Source organism: Tenrec ecaudatus, chromosome 2 (genome assembly GCF_050624435.1).
Source record: "Tenrec ecaudatus isolate mTenEca1 chromosome 2, mTenEca1.hap1, whole genome shotgun sequence".
In the NCBI taxonomy this organism is placed as follows: Eukaryota; Metazoa; Chordata; class Mammalia; order Afrosoricida; family Tenrecidae; genus Tenrec; species Tenrec ecaudatus.
This window is the reverse complement of record NC_134531.1, coordinates 251,636,057-251,644,589: the sequence shown is the minus strand read 5'-3', so window position 1 is coordinate 251,644,589 and position 8,533 is coordinate 251,636,057. Positions and strand designations below refer to the sequence as shown.

General features: G+C 42.0%; 1 non-coding gene across 1 annotated transcript; it reads right to left on the bottom strand.

Annotated features, from left to right (window-relative positions):
- Positions 1-1,384: 1,384 nt before the first annotated feature.
- LOC142441900 (U1 spliceosomal RNA) lies at positions 1,385-1,548 on the bottom strand. Its single transcript, XR_012783183.1, has one exon. It is a non-coding gene; the product is annotated as a U1 spliceosomal RNA (small nuclear RNA).
- Positions 1,549-8,533: the final 6,985 nt, after the last annotated feature.

The window sequence follows — 8,533 nt, the reverse complement described above, 5'->3', positions numbered from 1 at the left end:
CTCCCTTGCTTTCAAAGGTAGTGTAAAGGTGAAACTGAGGTACAGGGAGGATGACAGACATAAGTGACACGACAAGGGAGAGCAGAAACAGAAATAGCTTTATTGGTGGGGGAGCTCCCAGACAAGTTCCCTTGACCTAGATCAACAGGTCAGGGAAGTCATGCTCCGCAGCTGGGGGCGAGAGCTTTTAAAGGGGTGGTGACGAATGTATGGCAATTAGCATATGGGGCCTGGAAACTCAGAGGATTGCTTGTGGACTCACAGCTTTCTTCAAACCCTACATCAGGTTTCACTGGTTATCCTATCTGGCGCCATCTGCTGCCGACCTTTGGAAGGTGCAGGGAAGCTCGTGCAGGGCCGTGAGCTGCTTCAGCTTAGTCCAAACGGGGCTGCCTAGTTCGGACCTGGCCTAAACAGGAAGGGGAAGCAAAGAAACAAAACCAGCTAAGTGTTGAGAAGCATCTATGCTACGCAAACTTAAATCTGGCGAGAGGCAGGCAGAATGGGTATCAGGCTGATCAGAAGACGTTAGACAAAGTTCAGAAAACTAAGCCTGAGTCAGAAGGGGACGTCATAGTAAAAGCATCTCCCCTGCTGGTAAATAACGCTTGCCACCAAGCCTTTAACAGGCTACACAGGAAGCTTAACTGGCACCGGTCATTCTGGCTACACTTATACTTTTCAGGAGAATGAGACTCGACACACTGTCTCGTGTGTAAAGCTGCCGGAGGAAACATCGTCATAAATGAAACTGCTCGCTGTGCCTCTTGCTGCAATTGTAAACTGTTCACCTGCGTTAACCGTGCTCTGCTTGCAAACCTCTCTAAAGACAGCATCCTCATCCTAAAGAGCAGGATGGGGGGTGGATCCCAGTGGAGATGAGGTCCAGGTGGGAGAGCAATCTGGAATCGTCCATCTTGACGCAAGTGGTGTCGGAGATGCTGAGACCTCGCCGATTCGTGGGAATGCTGATCGCAGCTATAATTGGACTCATAGCCATTGCCACCACTGCTGCCGTCGCTGGGGGAGCGCTACAGGAGTCCATCAAAACCGAACATTTCGTGCAGAAGTGGCTCTGGGCCCTTCAGGCAAAGGTGGACGATGAACAGGGTGGCGGGGGGGGGGTGGGGGGGTGGGGGGGGGTGGGCAGGGGAAGTAGCGGAGCTGCAGCAAACTGTCCAGTGATTGGGAGATCAAATTACGGACTTGCAACATCAATGAATGCTAAATTGTGATTTGAATGTAACCGAATTTTGTATAACCCCTTACCCATATAATAAGACATTGCATGATTGGGATTTGATTAGGAAACATTTGCAAGGGTTTAAGGGAAACGCTTTGTTAGATGTTGATCAACTTAAGAAGGATATATATTTTTTTTTTCCAGGGGAGAGCGCGAACGCAGTCCCCCGCTACCACAAATTATGCAGTCGAGTTTCCCACATTTGGGGAAATCGCAGGGGTCAGCACATCCGGAGTGCAATGGATAAGCCTCGCCCTGGGAAAACCACCTTCGTGATCATGGTATCTCCCCTGCCAGGTAAGTATAGGAAGGATATTTTCTATATTCAAAGACAAGCTTGAGGCGCCTCCTGGCTCTGATAATATTAAGCCATCGGTGAATGGCATGGAAGGGTTGGACCCGCGAGCTTGCCCTCAAAAGCATTTCCTGATAGCTTAAGTTTCAGTCTGACTGTTGTTTATCATCCTAATTTTGATGCTCGCGGTCTTGTGTCGCTTCTATGAGAAGCTAGGAGATGTGAAGAGAGACCATGTAGCCTCTGTGACACTATTACATCTTAAACGTAATGCAGAAAGGGGATATGTGGGATGCTGGCGCCAAGGGAAATAGAACTGCGACTTAGTCCCTGACATGTGCGGAGGGAATCTGGAAAGTCAGTGTTCCATGGTAGGAAAGCCTCCAGTCTGGTAGTTGGAGATATAGTCCAAGTACATTTTACCTGCGGCAATCTGTCATTTACACAGTTTCTCCCCTTAAAGCTGGGCTGCCTAAAGTGAGCACATGGTTGATTCTATCACCCTACAGAAGCAGATGCTCCTATTTGGTCTATTTCTTCCCACCTTGGCATCCAGCCCTCTTCTTATATCTTCCTTCAATAGCAGATGGGCTTAGGGCAAAGTGAACAGATTTTAACATTGGTAAAGTGGACACCATTGACCAGGGGTGGGGGGGTGGGGGCGGGGTTTTTGCTTAAAAATTTGGTCTATATGGAGCAACAAAATATTTCATAGAACAAAAAAATAGTATTGTAATTGTTTTTAACATTTTATTAGGGACTCATACAACTCATATCACAATCCATACATATACACACATCAATTGTATAAAGCACATCTGTACATTCTTTGCCCTAATCATTTTCAAAGTATTTGCTCTCCTATATTTTAAAATTTCAACATAAATACAATTTACAAATATAATACATTTAAAATTATGTATAGTATTATTTTATTCTTTGGCATATTTCTCATTTGAGTGAAATTTTTTAGGAGACTGCTGTCATTGTTTAAAAGTTCGTGAAAATTTTCACAAGAATTTGTTAAATTATATTTCACACATAAAATGGCTTTCAAAGTCTCAACACTTAATTGTGATTTTTCTGTTGTCCACACTTTATTTACTGTAGAAAAAATTCATTCAGTCACAGCATGAGTTCCTGGTAAGGGCAACGTGTATTCCACAATTTTTATTGCATTATTGTATGGAACATGGTTTGTTTCAAAATGACGAAATATTTCTTACCATTTGTTCTCTATTGTGATTTTTGCTGATGCCCAAGATTTAACCTTTTCCTTATCAAAATATTTTTAATAATGATACCTCATTATAAAGATCATTTTCAGAAACAATTCTATATGGGAAATTTTGAGTAATATGATCAAATGATTTTTGCACATCATTCCAATTAAGTTCTTGTTTTAATGTATCCTGATGAAAATGTTTAATATCATTGTAATGTACCATCCACTGTTCTAAATAATCTATGCAGTTACTATAGAACTTTTTAATGTGATTCATGATATCTGCATGGTTTATTGCACCTAGTTCTTCCAGCTGGCTTATACTATTACAGAGACTTAACAGAAGAAAATTATTTTCTAACCGCTCTTGACACTGAAATTTTAAATTATTAACTTCATTTGCTACTTCGATTACCGAAATTTTGTCACCTTCAATAAGTTTTATAGCATTTTTAAAAAGAGCTGCTTGATTTTGTACAAACTCTAACCAAATTTTTGAAGATTCCTTTTCAAAAAACTTCTAGGACATTTATCCTGTTCAAAAAACTTCTAGGACATTTTTTTTAACAAAAAAACTCTAGGACATTTATCCTTTTATCGAAAGTAGGATTTCACAGGATCATATATTTTCAAAATTCTTTCGACAGCTGGCAAAAGAGCTAACCAGCGCTTTTTACTGTATCCAAGTATTTTCTGATATTCAACTTCTGCAGCTTCCCAAAATTCTTTAAGCGTTTCAATGCGCACAGTGTATACATAGAACTAAGAATACATTTAATAACAATATTTTCCACATCTCCGGGCAACGAATCCGCAGCTGTTTGAATGGCGCTACGTGTTATGTATATTCCCCTCCTGTACTCCTGTCGTTGTTCCCGAGCCTGCCGTGTATTCTTTCCCCAAATCGGGACTTCTTTAAAACGCCACGGGACGTGGGACAAATTGTTGAAAATCGGGACTTTCCCACCAAAAGCGGGACCTCTGGTCACCTTAGCTTAGGGGGCCTTTATCATCCATGCCTGGATTCAAAATGTTTTCTATAAGTCTGACATTTGGGCTATATTAATTTGGTCATTAAATTTGTCTTGAAAGCTTTCAATGTCTGGAAAATAACCGTGTGGCCACTGTGGTTCTTCTGAATTTCATGTGTAAAGCAAAAGGGGGAATTGTGGGAAACAGGATTTTCCCCAAGTTTTCTCTCCCAAATATAACCAAACTTGCTGCTTGGGCATGACTATACACTTGAAGGTCGTCAGAAGTAGATCTGGGGTATTCTTCCTAAGGGTTATCAGCCATCTAGAGCACGCAGTCACCACTGTTTATCCCACAACAAGCAGGACCCACTCCCTTCTGATAAGGATAGTAGTTGACTGTTTCCTTGTAGGAGACACAGGAGGTCAAACCCACCCAAGGGTGGCCAAGGTTAGACCATCATCATGAATCTAGGGTTCTCCCACCTTGTCACATGTATACCTCCCATTCCTATGTGTAACCCCCTAGCTCACCCTCTTCCTGTTACACCTATGCCTGTTGTTTATCACCCTCCTATTGCTTGTATAACAATTGTACTGCCCCTTCCTGTGACGTGTAGTTACCTGTAATCACGCTCCCCTAAGTAGATATAACCCTTGGTCAGCAATAAACGGGGTGTCCAGCAGGCTGCTGGGTCTCCGCACCACCTCACCTCGGTGCACGCTGTGTGCAGACCTGGCCAAAAAGATCATGGCCATCCAGGAGGTGCGCATGCTACCATGAAATGTGTCTAACTTATTTATTTGACTCTTCGATCTGTCATGCTCCCTATGACTTTATTGTAATCTTTATGTATCTTAACCATACAGTTGCACTTACTGAACCCGTGATTAGTTGTGGGGGGACTGGCCCTCACCCCACAAGCACCGATGAAACATACAACTTTCCTCTAGTTTTTTTAATATTTCCTCCCAACTATCATGATCCCAATTCTGCCTTACAATTTAAACTAGACCAGAGGATGTACACTGGTACAAATAAGAGCTGAAAACACAGGGAATCTAAGACAGATTAACCCTTCAGGACTAATAATGAGAGTAGCAAGACCAGGAGGGCAAAGGGAAAGTGGGGGAGAAAACGGGAACCAATCACGAAGATCTACATATAACCTCCTCCATGGGGGATAGACAACAGAAAAGTGGGTGAAGGGAGATATCAGACAGTGTAAGACACGATAAATAATAATTTATAAATTATCAAGGTTTGTTAGGAAGGGAGGGAGAAAATGAGGAGCTGATACCAAGAGCTCAAGTAGAAAGCAAATGTTCTGAGAATGATGATGGCAACAAATGTACAAATGTGCTTGACACAATGGATGGATGGATAGATTGTGATGAGAGTTCTCCGAGTCCCCAGTAAAATGATTTTCAAAAAGTGGAGATGTTGAGATTTAATATCACATAATTTGGATATGTTATTAGAAATGACCCATTGCTGGAAAAGATCATCATGCTTGATAAAACAGAGGGTCATTGAGAGAGCAGGCCCTCAATGACATTGGTTGACGCAGTGGCTGTAACAATGGGCTCAATTGGGAAAGTCCTTAACTGAGGCATATGACCTGAAGTAAGGCTGAAATATCATGTCCTTATGGAAGCATTCAATTGTTCCTGCTGAGTTCTACCTTCCTCTCCAAGAGCCTGTTTTGTGTTGATTTAGCTATTAATTTATCCTGTTCAGTGGATCACAAATATTTAAGACATAGTTGCCAAAGAGCAGCCTAAAAATGAAAAAATATTAGGCAATGCAATGGTTGGGGTCAAATTAGTTATTGATATTACTTTAAACACACTTTACTTATTCCCTTCCCCATAGGAGTTGTTAATATCTTTAATAAATCAAAACAAAAAAATCACTGTTGTCAAGTAATTTCTGACTCATAGTGAACCCATAGAACAGAGTAAACGGCCTCTATGGCTTTCCAAGGGAATACTTTTCAAAAACATTTTTGGAAGGAGCCCATAATTATTATGTCAATGGAGTAGGTTAGAATGCTTCCATGGGGAAATAATTGGTATCACTTCCATGCTTCTGCTTACCTCGAGGAAATATTTCCAGATACCTGGAAGCAGAAGTACCTCTTGGAGATGCACGGACAGTAGCAATGCATGGCAAATGGCTAGTGTGGTGATTTATGAAAACACAGAACTCCCACAACAACCACCACAGCAAACAAAACCAGGCTCATAAGATTTCTAGAAGTAGAAAGGTAATTAAATTTGCAATTAAGTGGCTGTAAATTTTCTTGACTTTGTTAGGTAGTTTGTTACTTTCCAAGTACCTTGATGCAGAAGGGACCTGGCTGTCAGTGAACAACAACAATGTCTGCCACATACGGCTACCAAAGCTTCTTTTAAAGGGAGGAGGCGTTGGGACATTCAAAACTCAAAAACCTCACTGCTATTGAGCGGATGCCTAGCACCCCTTCAGCACAGGGTGGAACTGCCTGCCCTGATGGGTTTCAGAAGCTATAACCCTTTATGAAAGCAGAAAGCCTCATCTTTCTCCCAACGTGGTTTCAAACTGCTGACCTTGTTTACTTTGTTTAAAAGTGGAAGTCATTGAGTAAAAAAACAAAAAAAACATGTTCAGGTCAAATGTCCGTGTCTGTTGACACTGTTGTCAGTGTCTAACCACAATGTGCTCACTACGTAACTTGAGACAAAGAACAATTAATATGATACATTATCTGCCAATGAGCTTGGCTAACAGCTGAAAGGTGTAAATCAATAGTCAAAGGAAAACAAACGCGAGAAAAGCTAGTACTCCTAGGGCGGGAGGAGAGTGCCCACAAAGGAACTGGAAATCCCTACAACTGCAACTTAGTCTCTAGTGGAGAGCATGTGGCTGTGACCTGCTGCAAGATGTTTGCTGGAGTGCCAGCGGGCTGGAGCTGGTCTGCAGGAAGCTTTCTGCTGGAAAGTGAAAATAATTCATTGGAGAAGGGTCATGGGGAGGAGACCAGCCTGTCAGGGTGCAGTATAGCACTGATGAAACATACAACTTTCTTCTTTCCTCTAGTTCTTTAATGTTACCCCCCCCCCCACAAAACTATCATAATCCCAATTCTACCTTACAAATCCGGCTAGACCAGAGGATGTACACTGGTACAGATAAGAGGTAGAAACACAGGGAATCCAGGATGGAAAACCCATCAGGACCAATAATGAGAATAGAGATACCAGGAGAGGAAGGGGAATCACAATGATCTAAATATGACCCCTTCCCTGGGGACAGATGATAGAAAAGTGGGTGAAGGGACACGTAAGTGTATATAACATGACAAAACAATAATTTATAATCATCAAGGGTTCATGAGGGAGGGAGAAAAAAAAGAGCTGATACCAGGGGCTCAGGTAGAACAAATGTTTTGAGAATGATGATGGTAACAAATGTACAAATGTACTTGACACGATGGATGGATGGATGGATGCATGGATGGATGCATGGATGGATGGATGGATGGATGGATGGATAAGGGATGGATGGATGGATGGATGGATGGATTGTGATGAGAGTTATCAGAGCCCCCATTAAAATGATTAAAAAAACCCCAACAACATGAGGAGTGGATGTATAATGATAACTGATACAAGGTTCATAGGGAATCAAGGGCTTGGGATGGGCAACAGGGCAGTGAAGGGGATTATCCGTTTTGGGAGTGGACAATGACAACGGGAGGTGGGAGGGAGCACTAGAACTGATCATGGTTGCACAATGAATGGCAGGAAGGGGGTACTCTAAGATAGATGTGATGGTGATTGTACAATTCCCCTTGATATGATTGAATAATTGAACTACTTAATTGTATGATATATAAATTATGTGCTAATAAAACTTGGGGAAAGAACCTGATATGAGTTGGAATCAACTAATGGCAAAGTGTTTGATTTTGTTTATAATAAAAGCATTATAAAAAAGATTTTAAAAATGTCACTGGAGAAGGAATGTCACTGGGCCTTCCAAACATCACTGTGGGAGCACCAGAGAACTCTCCCCAGAAATAAAGTTTTTTCCTCTGCTATCCCTTGCCTCTTTTATCGATAAACTCTGGCACTGAATCAGCTGGCACAGAGATAGTTTAGAGGGTTCTAGGTTAAGTGTACGAAGTAGGAGGGCAATGAAGAGTGGGGTTCAAGCAGAAAGACAAGAAATCAATAACCAGCAGAGCTAGGGGGTGGTAAGAGAGAAAGGGAGCTACTGCTAGAGATGCCACAAAGGCGCTGCAGACTCACAGTCTGTTTCTTAACTCACCACCCCATGTAGGACTGTGGTTGCTGGCAGCCAGAGAGTGGGCTCCTGCCTCAAGATGGCTCCATCTACCCACACCAACGAAGCACTATCACTGAACCATCACTGTCTCTACCCCAAAGCCTACCTCTTGGGCCGAGGACCTCAATAATCCCTTACTTATATGCATTCATGACATATGCTCTGAGGAGGTCACAGCTTGATCATATTTTCATTGAACATTATTGTTGGTAGGTGGAATCCAGTCCCTCTGTTCTGACACACATTGACCCGATGCACCAGAGAATAAAACACTGCCCGGTCCCACACAATTCTCACCACAAGCAAAACTGCTCATAGGATATTGATAATCTAGAGGATATTTCTTAGTAGTAGAAGGGTAGTTAAATTTTCAATTAAGTGGTGGTAAATTTTATGGATTTTGTTAGGTAGTTTATTTACATATAATATATTCAAATAGGCATGCATCATATACACTTTGAGGAGG